Source organism: Aquarana catesbeiana, linkage group LG04 (assembly GCF_042186555.1).
Source record: "Aquarana catesbeiana isolate 2022-GZ linkage group LG04, ASM4218655v1, whole genome shotgun sequence".
Taxonomy (NCBI): domain Eukaryota; kingdom Metazoa; phylum Chordata; class Amphibia; order Anura; family Ranidae; genus Aquarana; species Aquarana catesbeiana.
Window position 1 is genome coordinate 329043305 of NC_133327.1, and position 23235 is coordinate 329066539.

The following is a 23235-nucleotide window of genomic DNA, read 5'->3' on the forward strand; positions in this document are numbered from 1 at the left end:
GTTGCGGGAAAGTAACACATTTTTTTTTTTGCACAAAGTTGTCACTAAATGATATATTTCTCACACAGGCAATGGGCATATGTGGAAATTGCACCCCAAAATACATTTAGCTGCTTCTCTTGAGTATGGGGATACCACATGTGTGGGACTTTTGGGGAGCCTAGCCGCATACGGGGCCCCGAAAACCAAGCACCGCCTTCAGGATTTCTAAGGGCGTAAAGTTGTGATTTCACTCCTCACTACCTATCACAGTTTTGAAGGCCATAAAATGCCCAGATGACACAAAACCCCCCCAAATGACCTTGTTTTGGAAAGTAGACACCCCAAGCTATTTGCTGAGAGGCATGTTGAGTCCATGGAATATTTTATATTTTGACACAAGTTGCGGAAGAGTGACAATTTTTTTTTTTTTTTGCACAAAGTTGTCACTAAATGATATATTGCTCAAACATGCCATGGGCATATGTGGAATTACACCCCAAAATATATTCTGCTGCTTCTCCTGAGTACGGGGATACCACATGTGTGGGACTTTTTGGGAGCCTAGCTTCATACGGGGCCCCGAAATCCAATCACCGCCTTCAGGATTTCTAAGGGCGTAAATTTTTGATTTCACTCCTCACTACCTATCACAGTTTCGAAGGCCATAAAATGCCAAGATAGCACAAAACTCCCCAAAATTACCCCATTTTGGAAAGTAGACACCCCAACCTATTTGCTGAGAGGCATGGTGAGTATTTTGAAGCTCTCATTTGTCTTTGAAAATGAAGAAAGACAAGAAAAATGTATTTTTTTTTCCTTTTTTCAATTTTCAAAAGTTTGTGACAAAAAGTACGGTCTGCAAAATACTTACTATACCTCTCAGCAAATAGCTTGGGGTGTCTATTTTCCAAAATGGGGTCATTTGGGGGGGGGGGTTGTGCCATCTGGGCATTCCATGGCCTCCGAAACTGTGATAGGCAGTGAAGAGTGAAATCAAAAATTTACGCCCTTAGAAAGCCTGAAGGCGGTGCTTGGTTTTCGGGGTCCCGTACACGGCTAGGCTCCCAAAAAGTCCCACACATGTGGTATCCCTGTACTCAGGAGAAGCAACAGAATGTATTTTGGGGTGTAATTTCACATATTCCCATGGCATGTTTGAGCAATATATCATTTAGTGACAACTTTGCGCATAAAAAAAAAATTGTCTTTTTCCCGCAACTTGTGTCACAATATAAAATATTCCATGGACTCGACATGCCTCTCAGCAAATAGCTTGGGGTGTCTACTTTCCAAAATGGGGTCATTTGGGGGGGGTTTGAACTGTCCTGGCATTTTATGCACGACATTTAGAAGCTTATGTCACACATCGCCCACTCTTCTAACCACTTGAAGACAAAGCCCTTTCTGACACTTTTTGTTTACATGAAAAAATTATTTTTTTTTGCAAGAAAATTACTTTTGAACCCCCAAATATTATATATATTTTTAAAGCAAATGCCCTACAGATTAAAATGGTGGGTGTTTCACTTTTTTTTCACACAGTAATTGCGCAGCAATTTCTCAAACGCATTTTTGGGGGAAAAAACACAGTTTTTTAAATTTTAATGCACTAAAACACACTATATTGCCCAAATGTTTGATGAAATAAAAAAGATGATCTTAGGCTGAGTACATGGATACCAAACATGACATGCTTTAAAATTGCACACAAACGTGCAGTGGCGACAAACTAAATACATTTTTAAAAGCCTTTAAAAGCCTTTACAGGTTACTACTTTAGATTTACAGAGGAGGTCTACTGCTAAAATTACTGCCCTCGACCTGACCTTCGCGGTGATACCTCACATGCATGGTGCAATTGCTGTTTACATTTGACGCCAGACCGACGCTTGCGTTCGCCTTTGCGTGAAAGCAGAGGGGGACAGGGGTGCTTTTTTTTTCTTTATTATTATTTTTTTTTTATCTTATTTTTAAACTGTTCCTTTCATTTTTATGTTTTTTAATCATTTTTATTGTTATCTCAGGGAATGTAATTATCCCCTATGATAGCAATAGGTAGTGACAGGTACTCTTTTTTTAAAAAATTGGGGTCTATTAGACCCTAGATCTCTCCTCTGCCCTCAAAGCATCTGACCACACCAAGATCGGTGTGATAAAATGCTTTCCCAATTTCCCAATGGCGCTGTTTACATCCGGGGAAATCCAAGTCATGAAATGCTCGTAGCTTCCGGTTTCTTTGGCCATAGAGATGTTTGGAGCCATTCTGGTCTCTGATCAGCTCTATGGTCAGCTGGCCGAATCCCCAGCTGCATTTTCAGGTTCCCTGTTGGGACAGGAGAGCTAGAGAAAAACATGGAAGACGGTGGGGGGGGCATTCCCTCCCACTGCTTGTAAAAGCAGTCTAGAGGCTAATTAGCCGCTAGGATTGCTTTTACATGAAAGCCGACCGCTGGCTGAAAAGAATGATACCAAGATGATACCTAAACCTGCAGGCATTATTCTGCTATAACCACTCAAAATCCAGCAACATACCAGTACGTTGCTTGTCCTTGGTTGGGCATATAGTGTAAACTTTTTTTTCATGCAGCCTGTGGGCTGAACGAAAAAAAGATATTGATCGGTGGGTATGCCCACCATTAGAATACCTCCCTTCATCCACCCACTTCTAATGATGGGCATACATGCACCATTTATATATGCCGAAGCAAGGGGGCATCCTCCCGCAAAAGGCAGGAGCAAATCGCTCCTCCACTCACTGCTGCCCCCACGCTTCGGCATATATGCTGAAGTATGTAACTGTGGTGGTGAAATCACCTCCGACATCGCTGGAGTCTCGGCTTTATATATCATGGGAGCAAACGCTGTTGCTGTCAAGATAAATAAAGCCGTGCTGCAACTGAATGGCGTACCTGCTAAGCAAATGATGGTTAACCAAAAAACAAAGTAACATTACAGTATAACAGTAATACTTACCATACCTGCTAAGCAAATACAAAAAAAAAATTGTAAAAAACAAAACATTTAACGCAACCTGTGCCTACCTAAAATATATATATATGCCGAAGCATAAGGGCATCCTCCCACAAAAGGCAGGAGCAAATCGCTCCTCCACCCACTGCTGCCCCCACGCTTCGGCATATATGCTGAAGTATGTAACTGGTGGTGAAATCACCTCCGACAGCGCTGGAGTCACGGCTTTTTATATCGTGGGAGCAAACGCTGTTGCTGTCAAGATAAATAAATCCGCGCTGCAACTGAATGGCGTACCTGCTAAGCAAATGATGGTTAACAATAAAACAAAGTAACATTACAGTATAACAGTAAGACTTACCATACCTGCAAAGCAAATACAAAAAAAAACATAGTAAAAAATAAAACATTTAACGCAACCTGTGCCTAAAATATATATGCTGAAGCATGGGGGCATCCTCCCACAAAAGGCAGGAGCAAATCGCTCCTCCACCCACTGCTGCCCCCACGCTTCGGCATATATGCTGAAGTATGTAACTGTGGTGGTGAAATCACCTCCGACAGCGCTGGAGTCACGGCTTTATATATCGTGGGAGCAAACGCTGTTGCTGTCAAGATAGATAAATCTGCGCTGCAACTGAATGGCGTACTTGCTAAGCAAATGATGGTTAACAATAAAACAAAGTAACATTACAGTATAACAGTAAGACTTACCATACCTGCAAAGCAAATACAAAAAAAAAACATAGTAAAAAATAAAACATTTAACGCAACCTGTGCCTAAAATATATATGCCGAAGCATGGGGGCATCCTCCCACAAAAGGCAGGAGCAAATCGCTCCTCCACCCACTGCTGCCCCCACGCTTCGGCATATATGCTGAAGTATGTAACTGTGGTGGTGAAATCACCTCCGACAGCGCTGGAGTCACGGCTTTATGTATCGTGGGAGCAAACGCTGTTGCTGTCAAGATAGATAAATCTGCTCTGCAGCTGAAAGGCGTACCTGAAAACAATAAAATAGTTACCAACAAAACACAGTAAACAGTAAAGTATAAAAAAATTGCATATCTGAAAAGCAAACATGGTAAAACATAATAACAATAAAACATTGCAGAATAGAATACAGTAAAAAAGAGCAGAACAATAGAGAGAGAATAGAGAGAGAGAGAACAATAAAACAACAACTACTATTTTTGGTTTTTTTATTTTATATATTTTTTGTGTTTTTATTTATTTATTTATTTTTTTATACACTTTTTTTAGTAACTTTAACTTTTGTAACTGGTACCAGGTTTGGGTCTCTCAAAATGCGATGGTATCTTGGGAGACCCTGTGAAAGTGTGTCCTAGTCTGTGCAGTGCTGTACCCTAAGCTAATACTCAACTAGTGTATGGTAGCATTCAAAACATTCACCCATGCAAAGACCAGGATTGCCAGGACAGGAGGGACTATAACACCGGGTGTCACGCCTAAATCCGCGCTTGCTACAGACACGACATCTTTTTTGGGGGGCTCGTTGGGTAGGGGTACTCGGGAGGGCATAAGGAAAATGCCTCTCATGCAGCCGGCCTACTGCATTTGGTTGGGGATGGTAAGGTGGAGCACCGTCTGGATACAGAAGGGCTCTGATGATTTCTTCCTGGAATTTAAGGAAGGATCCAGTCCGTCCTGAAGCTCTGTATAGCACATGAGCGTTCAGCAAAGCCAATTGAAATAACTAAACAGACACTTTTTTTACCAGCGTCTGGCCTTACGGGCAACTAGGTACGGCGCCAACAACTGGTCGTTGAGGTCCACCCCTCCCATATTTTGGTTATATTCGTGGACACAGAGGGGTTTCTCCACAACACCAGTCGCCGTAGTAATTTGGGTCGTCGTGTCTGCATGAAGGGAGGTGAGAACGAAAACATTCTTCTTATCCCTCCACTTCATAGCGAGCAAGTTATTACACTTCCCCCAGCCTAAGACGGGAATCTACAAGCCGCTGAGGAAAGCCCCGGTGATTAGGTCGCACGGTGCCACATGCTCCAATCTGCTGTTCAAACAAGTGACTAAAAAGTGGCACGCTCGTGTAATAATTGTCCACGTACAAGTGGTACCCCTTTCCGAATAAGGGTGACACCAAGTCCCACACTATCTTGCCAGCGCTTCCTATGTAGTCAGGGCAGTTTGTCGGCTCTATGTGACTATCTTTGCCCTCGTAAACCATAAAACTACATGTATAGCCTGTGGCCCTGTCACAGAGCTTATACATCTTGACCCCGTATCTGGCACGCTTGCTGGGAAGGTACTGTTTGAATGACAAGCGGCCAGAAAATTTAATCAGGGACTCATCAATGCAGACAACTTGATGGGGAGTAAACAAGTCTGCAAAACGTTGGTTGAAGTGGTTTACGAGGGGCCGAATTTTGTAGAGCCGATCGTATCCAGGGTCTCCACGAGGACGACAGAGTTCATTGTCGTTGAAGTGCATGAACCGCAAAATCTGCTCGTATCGTGCCCTGGCCATGGAAGCAGAGAACACGGGCGCATGGTAAATTGGGTCAGTGGACCAATATGACTGCAACTTACTCTTTTTATTCAAGCCTATGTTGAGGGAAAGGCCCAGAAAGATCTTAAATTCGGAGACCGTAATTGGTCTCCAATCTCTGGCAAGGGAGGACTGGGGATTAGCAGCGATGTGTTGACCAGCGTATAAATTGCTTTGGTCCACAATAGATCTATAGAGATAGGTGAAAAACAGTGAATAAAAATCCAGTGGTGTAAAATCAACTGTTTCCACCTGAATTCCGGGTTGGCCAGTGAAAGGGGGAAGTACGGGTGCTGCAGAAGTGGTGGGTTCCCAATTCGGATTGGCGAATGCAGCAGGAAGGGCACAATGGGCACGATGGGCCTGTCTTTGTCTTCTTGGTGGCAGCGGGACACTACTTGTGCTTGCCACCTCGCCAGCTTGAACTGCACTTATGGGACTCGCCACGTCACCAAGTGTTACTGCAGTGCTGGATGTACGACCAGGGTGTACTAGGCCGCTGGTGCTTGCCAGTTCACCAGAAGGAATAGCGGCACTAGTACTTCTCTGCTCCATACGAGAGCCCTGCGGTTCTTGCACTTCAAGGACAGAAGAAGATTGGGGTCTGGTGCGCCTGACCTTAGCAGGGACCACAACTCCGTCGTCAGAGCTATCTGTCATGGAGCCGCTGTCCTCTACAGGGTCGTATTCTGAGCCTGAATCTGACAGATGAGTGACTTCCTCTTCACTATCTGTCATGCTCAGAAACGTGTAGGCCTCTTCACTAGTGTACCTTCGATTTGCCATTTTGGGCTCTAAATTTAGGGGTACACTAGTGAGACTCACAGGCAAAAAAGCTCCTGACTGTCAGCGACTGTATCAAAACGCTACCAAAAAACTGTTAGCGATCGCAGGGATCAGGCCTGACTCTGCGAACGCTGCAGTTATGTGTGCTTAGTGTTTTGTAAGTGTCAGTGATTGATCGATACTGCACTTGGGTGGGCTGGGCTGGGTTGGGCTGGGCCGAGGGGCAAAACGCAGGTGCTAGCAGGTATCTGGGCTGATCCCGCTAACACTGTGTTTATGGGAACCCTAAACTGCTGGGGAGTATAGATCTGATCGGATCAGATATCGATCCGCTCAGATACTATAGCACTAAGGGAGGTGTATACTGCGTGCGTGGGTGTTAGCAGTACTGGCACTAACCTGACGCTGCCTGGGGCGACGCAGACCTTATCTGACCCTAAAAACTTAACTTATATCGCCGCCGGGCAATTAGGGGGTTAAACCTGTATAAGGTAATAAACGGCGGGTGCCCTAAAACTATAATAAACTATAATAAACAAACCAACTAACCAGCGTCACCCGTAACAATTATACGGTGATCGCTGGTGAAAGGGTTAACTAGGGGGCAATCAGGGGGTTAAAACCTTTATTAGGTAGTATATGGGGGTCCCTGTCGCTATAAAACACTGACAGCGAACCTATATACTTACCTCCCTAACTAGCGTCACCTGTGTCACTAATACAGCGATCAGAAAAACGATCGCTTAGCGACACTGATGACGGGGGTGATCAAGGGGTTAACCTTTATTAGGGGGGGTTAGGGGGGTACCCTGGACCTAAAGGGGGGTACCCCAGACCTAAAGGGGGCTAACCTAACTGCCCTAACACTTATAACTGTCACAAACTGACACCAATGCAAAAAAAAAAACTGCTATTGGTGTCAGTGTGACAGGGGGTACAGGGGGGTGAAGGGGGGTGAAAAGTGTGCCTGGCGTGTTCTACTGACAGTGAAGTGTTGGTGCACTTACTTGGATGTCTTCTCTCCTCGGCGCCGGATCAAAAACACCGGCTCGAGGAGGGATGACATCACTTCCTGTGCCTCTGTTTACATTACAGAGACACAGGAAGGATTTTCATTCGCCGGGAGCGATCGGGAGGGGGTGGCCACGAATGGATGGCCTCCCCCTCACCTCTCATCGCCCGGGAAGAGATGGCGACCGCCTCTGGCACCGGGGGGGGGTCCGATCAGACCCCCCGCCCACGGAAGGCAGATCACGTGTATGTACGTGATTCCGCCTGTCCGTGCCACCTTGCCGACGTACATCGGCGTGAGGCAGTCATCAAGTGGTTAAAGGTGAACATAGGAAATACCCAAATAATTAAAAGCTGCTCTTATGTGGAAGTGCTCTGATACACACTAATAACGATGATTAAAAATACATAAAATAAGTGCGCTAATAATCACCTTCCTAATAAAATTGTGTATCCGTGAAAATAAAAACCCATATAATGATCCCTAATCAATACAGGGAAATACAAACTTAATAATGGTGTCCAAAATGTGAAAGCCAATAGATTGGATATCTTCATAAACGTCCAAAAAATATGAAGTAAAAACAAGTTCAAAGCATAAAAAAATATCAGAAATTAAAACTCTGTCTTTTAGATAAAACACAAGTTCTCTAATCATCAGATATAGTGGAACCGATTTTCTTCAATTCATCAGAACGGAGCTGCACAAATCAGCCCTGCAGCTATAAGGCTGGCTCGATATTTAAATAATAGTCCTCCCAGTTCGTATTTATTATTGCATAGAGAGAGGGAAGCAAAAGAAATATATCATTGCGCAATGACAGCTAGCTTAAAATAATCAGAATCCGCATCATATTCAGTCACAGTGTAGGAGAAAAAATACACAGCGCTTCAGATGCAGTCAGACAGCCGTGTTGTGTTCCTCTCACCTCTAACACAAAGTGTCAGGTGACATCACTGCCTCCTCCGGACGCGTTGCGTCACATGTCACGTGAATTTATCAAGGGTAGCCATGTGATCGCCGTGTCTCCATTTTTATGCTCATTCAAGCGTGCTGGTTGCCAGGGTGACCAGCGGTGATCATCGGAAACATCATATTGATTCAGCGCTCCTTTAAACTTTAATACATTCCATTGATAAACACACTTAAAAAGCCTTTACAAATACATCATTAATTAATAAATATAAACAAACTAAATATCCATAAAAACATGTAAGAATCTGATTACAAAATATCTAATGGTTTCCTAAAACAACCCCCTCCAGTGGTCAAATGCATGTATTACTTATCCTGAACCATTAATACCATTATAACTCCTGGTACTGGATGTTAGATCTCAATACAAAAAAATCGTGCTGACATTAAATTAACAATCCTAATTTTGTATGGACAGCTTGTCATATGACAAAGGGGACTAGAAAAATAAAAATGAAGAAATATTAATAATATATTAAAAATGTTAAAAATATTAAAAAATAAAACTTTTTTTAATTAAAATATTTAATTAAAAATTGGAAATAAAACAATTCAAATCAAATTCAATATTTAAGCCTCTGGGAGCAAAAGTGTGAATCTCGAATATCCAACGGGGCTCAATTCTCTTATTTTGTTGCTTCCTCTCCAATGAGGCTTATACTTATCAATCGCCCAGAATTTAAGTAGTGTTGGATCCTTATTATGATATAACGCAAAATGACGAGATACGCTGTGTTTGGGGAACCCACTTTTTATATTTTGTACATGTTCTCTTAAGCGTTTCCATAGGGGTCGTTTTGTTCTCCCTATGTACTGTAATTGGCATGAACATTGGAGAATATAGACCACTCCTTCTGTCCTACACGAGATAAAATCTCTAATGAAGTGTTCCTTTTTGGTACTGGTGGATACAAAACTTGTACATTTTAGACCATTATAATTCGTGTTTGTGCACGCATAACACCTTTTGCAGGGGAAGAACCCCTTCCCCTGAAAGAAGGTCATCTTATTTGGTTTATTTGGGGGATCCTTCACGTTTTTTGCTACCAGATCTCTGAGGGTGGGGGCCCTCCTATAAACAAAACAGGGTCTCTCAGGTAGAATTGATTGTAGTTGTCTGTCTGCTCTGAGAAGTGACCAATATCTAGTGATAATCTTTTCAATCTACTTATATTGGGTGTTATAGTTCATTATAAGGGGGATCTCCGGAAACGTATTCGTTATCCTATTATTTTTTTCCTGAATTAATTTTTGTCTTGGCATCTGAAACACCTCTTTTATCTTTTCTTCAATAAGATCCTGATTGTAGCCTTTCCCAATAAATTTTGTTCCTATTTCTTGAGGTTGTTCCAAAAAAAATGTTTTCATCAGAGCAATTTCTTCTGAGGCGTACCAACTGGCCTTTTGGAATGTTTATTAACCATGGTTCATGGTTGCAGCTATCAACCGGAATATAACTATTTCTCTCCACTGGTTTGAAATAGGTTTGAGTACTGATAATACGTTTATCCAATTTTATTGTAAAATCCAATCAATGATGGTTTGTTAGACCAGCAGTCTATAGAGGAATGGCATAAATTTTTTAATGACAAGGGGGCGGAATTAATGGATTTTATAACTAGAAGGAAGCAAAGAAAATTAGCATTAATTAACCAGCAAATAGATGAATGTAAAGGCGCTCTGGAATCTTTTAAAGAATCAGCGTCTTTTGTTACGCTAACCAGACAATTAAATAAAGTACTTGAACAAAAAGATATCGAAATTAAGCAGAGGAAAAAGAGGAAGTATTTGAGAACTACACATGACTACCAATCACAACAAATGTTTAAATGGCAAATCCAGCTCCAACAAGGGAGAGTGGGATCAATGGTCTCATCCCCTGACAGGGAGGTGAGGATTGTATCCCCAGCAAGAGAAGTAAGACCAACAGCACATGAGAGAGACTCCAGGATCTACTCACATAGTAGGGATAACAGACGTAGAACTCCGGACTACAGACAAAGAACACCGGAATCACGCAGAGGGGATAGAGGTAATAATACACAAGGAAAAACTTTTAGAGAAGGAGATAATGTACCCAGAACACCTAACCCATGGTGGAGAAATAAAAATAATAAAAACAAATCTCCAAGGCAACCCTACTGGAAAAATATGGGTAACAGAAGTGACAATAAGTATAACTATCAAACTTATAATCATTCTGAAAGGAGGGAACAAGATCAGTATGGACGTCAGTACTCTAATGGAAATAGTGGAGATTCACATCGCTATAATTTCCAACATTCACAAACTAATAGGGATAATTACTATGATGAATATCGTGACAGTCAACAGTATAATAGAGACAATCGCCAAGATCATTATCGTGATAGGGATGATCCAGCTGATTATCATCAATATGATGACAGAAGGAGCTCAATTAGCACTTACAATAGGTATGAATCCCTAAGGGATTATAGGGATCAGGATCAAACAAGATCTTTTTTAGATTATCGCAGGGATGTGAGAACTCCACCACGATACGAACAAAAAATAAATGCAAGAAGCCCAAACGTAAGAGGGGATGTAGAGGAGGACGCAAAACGCAAAAGAAAAAGAGAATAATTGGGGAAGGTATCTATAATCTGAGTGGAACTGAACTATCAAAGACTGAATTACTAACTTTGGACAAAGGACTGAAATATGCACCTAAACGTAATTTGAACAAATTTGAGATGTATGTGGACATTCAAAAGTTTAAGAGAAGATTGAATATTCAAAAATATATGATGAACCAAAGTCCTAATACCCAACAAGATAAAGTGGATACACCTGGAAGAATTCTTCATAGTAAATTAAGGAATAAATCGTTATTCAACCCACAGAATCCAAATAATGAACACATAGAGGTGTTTAACCGCATGGTTATACAGGATTTGGAAAAACTTAAAGTCAAAACGAAAAATGATCCACAGAGTATTAAAAGAGGAATCAGAGAATTGGAGAAGAATAAAGAAATAATAATTAGACCTGCAGATAAAGGGGGAGAAATTGTGGTTCAGTCAAAGGTGTATTATCGGAAAGAATTACAGGATCAATGAAATGATACGAATACGTATATCAAATTAAGGGGGAACCCAACCAAGGAATATAAGAAAGAACTTTCAGAATTGAGATTGAAAGGAACCCAAAAAAATATTCTTACTAAAACAGAGGCAAAATACTTGGTACCTGATACATGTAGGATCCCGATAATATACACCATACCGAAAATTCATAAAAATCAAATACATCCACCAGGACGTCCCATTATAAATGGTATCCAGTCCATTAATTCCAGAATAGGCCAATATGTGGATAATTTCATACAACCTTTGGTGTCTGAAACAAGATCTTTTTTGAAGGATACTAAGCATTTAATACAGGTATTGAGTAGTATCCAACTGGGATCAGAAATTATCTTCTAGCTACGGCAGATGTAGCATCTTTGTACACCATAATAGACCATGAAGAGGCTGTTTTCAAAATGGGCTATGGACCTTTTTGGTAACCTTATTTCAAAACAAAAGCGTTATATTTTACGATGTTTGGCTTATGGTATTCAACAGAATTACTTTTGGCATAACGGTGAATACTACAGACAACTTAATGGCATAGGAATGGGGGCCAAATTCTCACCGAGTGTTGCTAATATATTTATGGCTAAATGGGAGGAGCAGATGATTTACGCGGACGTACCGGAAGAATTGGTCATTTACAGGAGATTTATAGATGACTGTATCCTGATATAGAAGGGTGATGAAAACAGCTTGATAGGTTTCTTTGAAAAATTAAATAATAATAAAAAAAATATACACCTGACCTACGAGATCAGTAACAGTCAAGTAAATTTTTTGGATTTAACAATAAAATTGGATAAAGGTATTATCAGTACTCAAACCTATTTCAAACCAGTGGAGAGAAACAGTTATATTCCAGTTGATAGCTGCCACCATGAACCATGGTTAATAAACATTCCAAAAGGCCAGTTGGTACGCCTCAGAAGAAATTGCTCTGATGAAAACATTTTTTTGGAACAACCTCAAGAAATAGGAACAAAATTTATTGGGAAAGGCTACAATCAGGATTTTATTGAAGAAAAGATAAAAGAGGTGTTTCAGATGCCAAGACAAAAATTAATTCAGGAAAAAAATAATAGGATAATGAATAAGTTTCCGGCGATCCCCCTTATGATGAACTATAACACCCAATATAAGGAGATTGAAAAGATTATCACTAGATATTGGTCACTTCTCAGAGCAGACAGACAACTACAATCAATTCTACCTGAGAGACCCTGTTTTGTTTATAGGAGGGCCCCCACCCTCAGAGATCTGGTAGCAAAAAACGTGAAGGATCCCCCAAATAAACCAAATCAGATGACCTTCTTTCAGGGGAAGGGGTTCTTCCCCTGCAAAAGGTGTTATGCGTGCACAAACACGAATTATAATGGTCAAAAATGTACAAGTTTCATATCCACCAGTACCAAAAAGGAACACTTCATTAGAGATTTTATCTCATGTAGGACAGAAGGAGTGGTCTATATTCTCCAATGTTTATGCCAATTACAGTACATAGGGAGAACAAAACGGCCCCTATGGAAACGCTTAAGAGAACATGTACAAAATATAAAAAGTGGGTTCCCCAAACACAGCGTATCTCGTCATTTTGCGTTATATCATAATAAGGATCCAACACTACTTAAATTCTGGGTGATTGATAAGTATAAGCCTCATTGGAGAGGAAGCAACAAAATAAGAGAATTGAGCAAAAGTGAGTCCCGTTGGAGATTGACACTTTTGCTCCCAGAGGCTTAAATATTGAATTTGATTTGAATTGTTTTATTTCCGATTTTTAATTAAATATTTTAATAAAAAAAAGTTTTATTTTTTAATATTTTTAACATTTTTAATATATTATTAATATTTTTTCATTTTTATTTTTCTAGTCCCCTTTGTCATATAACAAGCTGTCCATACAAAATTAGGATTGTTAATTTAATGTCAGCATGATTTTTTTGTATTGAGATCTAACATCCAGTACCAGGAATTATAATGGTATTAATGGTTCAGGATAAGTAATACATGCATTTGACCACTGGAGGGGGTTGTTTTAGGAAACCATTAGATATTTAGTAATCAGATTCTTACATGTTTTTATGGATATTTAGTTTGTTTATATTTATTAATTAATTATGTATTTGTAAAGGCTTTTTAAGTGTGTTTATCAATGGAATGTATTAAAGTTTCAAGGATTGCTGAATCAATATGATGATTCCGATGATCAACGCTGGTCACCCTGGCAACCGGCACGCTTGAATGAGCATAAAAATGGAGACACGGCGATCACATGGCTACCCTTGATAAAGTCATGTGACATGTGACGCAACGCGTCGGGAGGAGCCAGTGACGTCACCTGACACTTTGTGTTAGCGTTGAGAGGAACACAACACGGCTGTCTGATTGCTTCTGAAGCGCTGTGTATTTTTTCTCCTACACTGTGAGTGAATATGATGTGGATGCTGATTATTTTAAGCTAGCTGTCATTGTGCAATGATATATTTCTTTTTCTTCCCTCTCTCTATGCAATACTAAATACGAACTGGGAGGACTATTATTTAAATATCGAGCCAGCCTTAGAGCTGCAGAGCTGATTTGTGCAGATCCGTTCTGATGAATTGAAGAAAATCGATTCCACTATATCTGATGATTAGAGAACATGTGTTTTATCTAAAAGACAGAGTTTTAATTGCTGGTATTTTTTTATGCTTTGAACTTGTTTTTACTTCATATTTTTTGGACGTTTATGAAGAGATCCAATCTATTGGCTTTCACATTTTGGACACCATTATTAACCACTTCAATACAGGGCACTTAGACACCTTCCTGCCCAGACCAATTTTCAGCTTTCAGCGCTGTCACAGTTTGAATGACAAATGCGCGGTTATCCATCACTGTACCCAAACTAAATTTTTATCATTTTGTTCCTGTTATATTCTTAATATCTAAATTTTAATTGGCTTTATTAAAAAGAATATGCATTTTCCATATTTGTGTGAATGATAAGACTTTGAGCTAGTGATATCCAAATGGCTACTCATTGACTGAAAATGCAGGTCAAGACCCTGTCAGAATTTGATGGATTTTGTAAATAATATATGTATGGGTTGAAAATCTTCCTATGTAACCGATACTTTGTTTGATATATGCGTTTATGTTTTAAATAGTCTGATGTTTAGTCTGATAGTCTCTCACATATATCTGGTTTCTTGTTTAGAGGGTTGGTTAAAGTGAAACAGATGTTAAAGAGGCTTGTATATCTACTCTAGCCCCCACTTTTAGGAAGGAGGAGAAAGGGGAGTGTATGGGAGGGATTTGTGTTTGGGCGCGAATTTGAAAGACTGAGTTCATGTATTCAAAGGATAAACAGCCTTCTGCCCCTTGCTACCTTCTGCTTCAAAGCCAGACACATCTCCCTCTTCATGACACACAGCTATTCTATGCATACAGAATTACTTCCAGGACACAAGAAGTTAATCGGCCATTTTTAAAAGGCTAAGACAAAAGGGAAGCACATGGTCTAATGACTTTAAGAACTCTTTTCAGATCTTTGAAACAAATGAACTATATTTGAAAATTTTTTGCATATATGAAACAACACTAATTCTGAATATGAATGTACTATTTTTGTAAGTATTTTCCAAGTTTATGTGTGTACAATAAAACACACAGTTTGATTTAAGCTGACTCAAGCAGAAATAATTCCAAAATTCGTCTCACGAGAAAACATCATTATTGAAGGCTTTTTATACAATATTAAGCCATTTATTTCAGTTCCCACAAATAGAGCTTTCTTTTGGTGGTATATGATCACCTCTGCGGTTTGTATTTTTTGCGAAACAGATAAAAAAAGGCCAAAAATGTTGAAAAAAATAAAAATGTTGCTTTTGTTTTTGTTTAAAAATTTTGTAAACAAGTACGTTTTCTCTTTCACTGATGGGCACTGATAAGGCGGCACGGATGGGCACTGATAAGGCGGCAGCGATGAGGTGGCACCAATGAGCGGGCACTGACGGGCACTGGTAGGCGGCACTGATGGGTAGCACTGATGGGCATTGATAGGCGGCACTGATGGGTACTCATGGGTGTCACTGGGTGGCACTGGTGGGCACTGATGGGCACTGATAGGCGACACTGATGGGCACTGAAAGGCTGGAAAGATGGGTTCTTATGGGTGGCACTGATGGGCACTGATAGGCGGCACTGATGGGCACTGATGGGCACTGATACATGGCACTGATGGGCACTGATGGGCACTGATACGCAGCACTGATAGGCATCCCTGGTGGCACTGGCAGTGGTAGGCATTGGAGTGGGCACTGATTGGCAGCTGCCTGGGCATTGATTGGAAGCTGCTTTTGCACTGATTAGTATTTCCCTGGGGGTCTAGGGGGCATACCTGGTGGTCCAGTGTGGCTGATTTCCCTGGTGGTCCTGGGCGGCTTCCCTGGTGGTCCTGGGCGGCTTCCCTGGTGGTCCTGGGTAGGATCCGAGGGGGGCTGTGCTGATAAACAATCAGCACAGACCCCCCCTGTCAGGAGAGCAGCCGATCGGCTCTCCTCTACTCGCGTCTGTCAGACGCGAGTGAGGAAAAGCTGATCACCGGCTCTTCCTATTTACATCGTGATCAGCCATGATTGGACACGGCTGATCACGTGGTAAAGAGTCTCCGTCAGAGACTCTTTACCTAGATCGGTGTTGCAGGGTGTCAGACTGACACCCCGCAACAACGATCGCCACAATGCGCGCCCCCCGGGGGCGCGCACCTGCGTAATATGCTGCGGACGTCATATGACGTCCAGTCAGGATATTGAAACCACTTTGCCGCCGTCATTCTGCTATATGGCGGGCAGCAAGTGGTTAAGTTTGTATTTCCCTGTATTGATTAGGGATCATTATATTGGTTTTTATTTTCACGGATACACAATTTTATTAGGAAGGTGATTATTAGTGCACTTATATTATGTATTTTTAATTTTGTTTGGGTACAGCATCACGTGACTGCGTAATTTTCAGTTAAAGCGACGCACTGTCGTATTGCAAAAAATGGCCTTGTCATTGAGCAGCCAAATCTTCTGGGGCTGAAGTGGTTTATGAGAGTATCACTTTGTTGAGGCAAACTGCCAAAACTTTAGTGAGAATCTTAGCTTCTACCTTTAATAGAGATATGGGCCTGTAGGACGAACAAAGTTCCGGATCCTTTCCCGGCTTAGGTATGACCACAATGACCGCACGCGACATTGAGGGGGGTAAGGAGGAATCTGTAAGGGACCTCAGCAATACCTCACGAAATTTAGCAGTTAAGGACGCACTGTGGGTCTTAAAGAATTCAGCTGGTAAGCCTTCCTCTACAGGGGTCTTGCCTGTCTGCATAGAGGCTATAGCATTTTGGATTTCCTTCAGTGTGAGTGGAGCATCAAGTCCCCCGCACACCTCCTCAGAGAGCTCAGGGAACCGAACAGACTCCAAAATGGAGTGTAGTTCAGCCGGGGTATATTCGATTCTAGATTGGCCTTTTGGCTAAGATTAAGTGTAGTATCTGTTCTTATCAGTTGCCAGGAGGTGGCACTTCTGTCCCTGATCTACGACGAGGTGGTATCAGAGATGGCGGAGGCTATGCAAAACCTGCTGCTGTAAAGGTAACCTGGAGCGGTTCGTAGCCGAAAGGGAAGCCTTCTGATGGGGATGGAGAACCATTGAGTCTGGCCAGAGGGTCGGGTCCCTGGCCTTCTGGCCTAGATTGGGGTAGCTCTAGCTCTGGTCAGTTTTATGGGAGAGAACACTGGCTCCCCTTTCCCACCGGGGGGGAGTGGTTTGTATTTCTCTAATGTAATTAGGTAGGAGGGATGGGAGCGATGGTGAGGCCTGATGGTAAAGGGCTCTCACCAAGCTTCCAGAACTTCAGGCCTTCCTCGCTGGGGTGGAGGCTGCTGTGGTCTGGTCTGGGTTGGTGGTCAGGGTTGCTCGAAAAGCCAGTGGTGAATGTGCCCCTGAAGTGGCAGTTCAGGGGTGCTGTACAGTCACAGTGTTTATTTTTTGGCACCATGGTCACTTCACCACAACACACCTTTTTCGCACCTGCCTCTAGGGCCGAGCCTTTTGAGAACACTGAGTCCGTGGCTGTATCTGGAGTTGATTTGTCAATCTTAGGGCAGGGGACCATGTTGAAATCCCCAGCCAGGATGACCACAGTGGCCGGAAAGGTAGCCACCAGCTGCGCCACCCTGGTGAGGAGAGCAACCATGGCCGGCGGAGGTATATATATAAGCCCACCTACACCATGGGCAGACTATCAATGATTGCATGTATTATTGCGAATTTACCCTCCGGGTTCAGATGCAGGTCCAGCAGTTCAAATGGTAGGGTTTTCCGGACAAGTATACTGACCCCTCTAGAATGTGTAGAATATGTAGTGTGGTAATAGTAACCCATGGCTTCTTAAGTACTCTACTCCCCACTAGGTGCATTTCTTAGAGGATACAAATATCAGGGTGGTCATTTTTAAGAAAGTTAAAGACCATGGCCCTTTTGATTTTAGCGTTTAAACCTTTAATGATCCAGGAAATTAATGTCAGTTGGGACATGGCAGTATCAAGGTAAAATGGAGGTAGGGCTGGACTACTGCATCAGGACCCCCAAGGAGGGCCCAATGTGGAACGTGAAGCCACGGGAAGCCAAAGGCCAACCCGGCCACAGTTGCAACATCTGCCAAAAGCATATGTAGCAATAACTCTCGATGGAGCTGCTGGTTTAAAGCGGGCTGTTACCGTCACCTTCGCTACCTTTATTTTACCAGTACTGGGTCTAGGGTCCCGTTGAGCTTACCATCATACACTGCAGGCACCGGACACTTGAGTATCTTTTCAAATACTTTAATAAACTTGAGTTTATCACGAGGCCTCTCTTCTCTGGCGCCAAACGCACACACACACGCGTCCCACGCGGCAACAAGTAGGCTAGACTCCTCCCACTTGTTCTTCTGATCACGTAGCTCCTGGGCTTTTACTTCTCACCCAACCTACGCAGTTAGAAACAAAGTCCTCCAACTTTAACCCCTTCTTCTCCTGAAAAACGACAAAGTCCAAAAACTTCTTCCACCGTAAACTCCCGGTAAAATACTTCTCAGGGTTGCGAGAGGTTGACGGCTAACAAATTCCGGACAACGCTCCCACAAGTAGCAATAACTCTCGATGGAGCTGCTGGTTTAAAGCGGGCTGTTACCGTTACCTTCACTACCTTTATTTTACCAGAACCGGGTCTAGGATCCCGTTGAGCTTACCATCATACAATGCAGGCACCGGACACTTGAGTATATTTTCCAATGCTTTAATAAACTTGAGTTACACTAAGTAGTAGGAAAGAGGTAGAAGGAAAGTTGCAGGGAAGCTCAAATACCTTTTCTTAACGTTCTTAATGTAACTTTAGGAATTGAAAGCTTGTAGCTGATTACACTCTCTCTGTAGAATTAAATCTTTGCCCGCCTGGATAGGTTTCTCTCACCAACCCAGCAGCCAGTACGCAGCATGAACAGAAGTCTCTGCCACAGACTTGATTGGAACAAAACATGTACGATCCTCTGCCACAGGATGTATTGGTTTACGGTGAATAGCAAACACAGCACTAGAACCTTTAAGCCAACCCGGCAGTACTATGCGGTAGAATTACTTTAGGATACGTCCTCCAACTGAGTCACCAGGCCCCTCTCCAGACCAGCACTCTGCATAATCCTTCCTGGGATCTTCTCAGTTGTCCAGCTTCTTCACACAGGATAGACAGCCCAGGACCATTCCTCTGCCGCTGTGGTAGGCCCCAGACAGGCTTCTGGGCCCACCCACACGCCGCAGCGACGTGGGCCTCCCAATCAGAGGACCACGAGGTAGTACTCTTAGCGCATACCTGTCGGCCAGGAGGGCCAGCAGGTGGATGGAAAATGACCTCAAAACATGGCGTCTGTCCCATAAATACCCTCTCCCAGGATGCAACTCAGAGGACCACCTCCACCGAGTTATACCCGGGACAAAGGAGCACTCATACACTTTGACGTGTTGCCTTTCCAACACTGGCCCATAGTAACAACGACACCCACAGACTCAGCCGAACTAGAACAGAGGCAAATCTGACTATGTATGAACACATAACCCACTAAATTTACCTATCAGCAGTGGATTAGAAATCTACCAGTGCTACACATGCATAAAGCATTCCTTCTATAACAGAACTAAACCCAGAAAAAATGAACATGAAAAAAACAATTCCCTCAGAAATACCCCCAACCCCTACCCACCCTGTACATACATCCAAACTAGGATGCACTTGGATCCACAAACTGAACAAGGTTATATTCCACAAAGGGACATGAACATCAGTCAAGAAGGCGAGATCTAATCCAGGCACTAAGTGTTCAAAACTTGTAACTTCACCCGGCCGAAGGCGGGGGCACTGACTTAGGAACAAGAAGGTGTGTAGTCCAGGTACCTCAAACAGAAACCAATGCGGAAATGCAGGACAGTGATATCCAGTGAGTCTGCCTTTAAAAAAATTAACATACCAGTCTCCTATAAGCAAGGCGGGTGACAGTCATCCATCATACCGGTTAGGTGTGCACCAGTCCCTTTGGGCAGCAGGCGAGATCAGCCAGCAAACAGTCTGCCCGGCAGCTTAGAGGACTGAGGTAAACAGTGGAAACTGCACAGATTAGCAACAGGGGAGTATGGATCAGTCCCGTGCTGACCGCCTGGCGGCAGAGAGGTAAACAGGCCTGCCAACATGGCGGCGAATCAGGATCGGTGCAGTTCAGGGAATACAGAGAAATGGTAAGGCAGTACTCGCATGGCTCCAACCGTCAGAATAATGAGGTCATCCATCATCCCCAGGGAGGGAGAGTATTCACCCAATGAGCCGCTTCAGCAGACGAAGTAAAGAAACGGGTTGCTTCCCCATCCACCACCCGGAGGCGAGCGGGAAATAACATGCTATACTTGACTCCCTTGATTGCGCAAGGTCTGTTTGACCGAGTCAAAGGATTTGCAGAGTTTCTGAATATCCACGGAGAAGTCCGGGAAGAACATGAGCTTTGCGCCTTTGTGACAAATAACATCTTTATTCCGGGCCTCTCTGAGAACCAGGCCCCCATTAACTGAAGGATACATGTGCAGGGAGGCGTTCCAGGAGGACCGCGAACACGGCATCCTGTGGGCACATTCCACTACGAAGTGGGGTGTAAAGTCTGCTTGTGGGAATAGCGTGCGGAGGAGCCGTTCAGTAAAGGTCGGAGCATCTGAGCCCTCTGTTCCCTCCAGAAGGGCCCAGGATCTGTAGGTTTTTACGTTGGTTCCTATTCTCTGCATCCTCCGCTCTAGATTCAAGGTGCTTCAGTCGCACCTGTACAGAGTGGAGGGTAGCTGTATGGTCTCTCACCATGTCTTCCGTGTTACCCACTTGGCGTTCGGCCTCCTTCACTCTATGGCGGATCTTGTCGATGCCTTTTCTGATGAGACCCATCTCCAGCTGCAAAGAGTCTATTTTTAAGGTTAGCGCAGACTGGCAGCCAGTGATCGCCTGCATTAGGGCTGAGAAGTTGGCCTGCTCCGTGAGAGCTGGGGCCGAGACTGCAGTTTGAGTTGCCATGTTGGAAGCTCTCACCATGTGGGTCATTGAACGAGGATTTTTCCCCTCTTTGGCTGCAGAGCTCTGTGCCTATGCGTCCGGCTCGGTCATCATCTTGGTCACGCCCCCAAATGGTGTACGTTTAAGAGATATTCATTTTACCCACAGGTAAGCCGTATTATAAATCGGGGTATACAATCGCCTTAAACAATTTGCTGAAGACAAGCAGACTAAGTACATGGATTACTGGAACCATGTCCTGTGGTCTGATGAGACCAAGATAAACTTATTTGGTTCAGATGGTGTCAAGCATGTGTGGTGGCAACCAGGTGAGGAGTACAAAGACAAGTATGTCTTGCTTACAGTCAAGCATAGTGGTGAGAGGGTCATGGTCTGGGGCTGCATGAGTGCCGCCAGCACTGGGGAGCTACAGTTCATTGAGGGAACCATAAATGCCAACATGTACTGTGACATACTGAAGCAAAGCGTGATCCCCTCCTTTTGGAGACTGGACCGCAGGGCAGGATTCCAACATGATAACGACCCCAAACACACCTCCAAGGCGACCACTGCCTTGCTAAAGAAGCTGAGGGTAAAGGTGATGGACTGGCCAAGCATGTCTCCAGACCTAAACCCTATTAAGCATCTGTGGGGCATCCTCAAACGGAAGGTGGAGAAGCGCAAGGTCTCTAACATTCACCAGCTCTATGATATCGTCATGGAGGAGTGGAAGAGGACTCCAGTGGCAACCTGTGAAGCTCTGGTGGACTCCATGCCAAGAGGGTTAAGGCAGTGCTGGAAAATAATGGTGGCCACACAAAATATTGACACTTTGGGCCCAATGTGGACATTTTCACTTAGGGGTGTACTCACTTTTGTTGCCAGCGGTTTAGACATTAATGGCTGTGTGTTGAGTTATTTTGTGGGGACAGCAAATTTACACTGTTATACAAGCTGTACACTCACTACTTCATATTGTAGCAAAGTATCATTTCTTCAGTGTTGTCACATGAAAAGATAGAATAAGATATTTACAAAAATGTGAGGCGTTTACTCACTTTTGTGAGATACTGTGTGTGTGTGTGTGTGTGTGTGTATATATGTGCAAAAGTTTTAGGCATGTGTGAAAAAAATGCTGTAAATTAAGAATGCTTTCAGAAATAGAAGGGTTAATAGTTTATTGTTATCAATTAACAAAATGGAAAGTAAATGAACAGAAGAAAAATCAAAATCAAAATCAATATTTGGTGTGACCACCCTTTGCCTTTAAAACAGCATAAATTCTTCTAGGTACTCTTGCACACAGTTATTGAAGGAATTTGGCAGGTAGATCATTCCAAACATCTTGGAGACCTAACCACAGATCTTCTGTGGATGTAGGCTGCCTATCACGTACCTGGTAGCAGAGTCTGAAATGATGAGGAAGACCTCTTATACACCTTTGACTCTGTGCCTCTGGTAGTGTGAACAGAAGGCGCAGGAGTGCAGAGCGGCACGAGCACCTGAAGGTTGTGCCAGTAGCAGAGGGGCGATCCATGCCAGGCAGGAGAGGTCATCAGTAATCTTCAGTGAAGCAGGCGGGCTGGCACACAGCTGGAGGATGGCAGACTGAAGCAGGCTGGTACTGGAGACAGCGTGCAGGCTAGGCGTGCACAGGTAGAAGACTGTAGAACAGCAGGCACAGCAGGATGTGTCAGGAAGCAGGGTCAGCCAGGCCGTATAATGGCAGGAGAGATCAGCTACAGAGGAGCAGGCAATAGCATGGTCTGGGAACAAGTCAGGAGCCAATTGGTGCAATAGAAGCCAATGGAGCAGACAGAAGCGGAGGTCAAGGACAAGCCGGGGTTGGTGCAGACAGAGTTCAGAGAGTGGTCAGACAAGCCGGGTCAGCAACTGGAATCAGGATAACAGGAACACAGGATACAGGGAAGACTGTAAGACATAGCAGTACTGATCATAAGCACTGGCTGAGTTTAAAGCAGAGTTCCACCCAAAAGTGGAAGCTCCGCTTATCTGCCTTCTCCCAGGAGACTGCACCATGGCAACCTCTGCCCCCCGCTCCTTCCTCAGTCACCAGGCATGTTAGAAAGTGCAGTGTGCTTCGCGCATGTGCAGTAGGGAACCGGCTGTGAAGCCGAAAGGCTTCACTGCTGGTTTCCCTTACCATGAATGGTGGCAGCAGCACTCGAAAACCGATCATACAATCGGCTGGGGTGCCAACATTGTGGGATCGATGGACAGATAAGTGTTCTAATATTAAAAGTCAGCAGCTACCGTATTTGTAGCTGCTGACTTT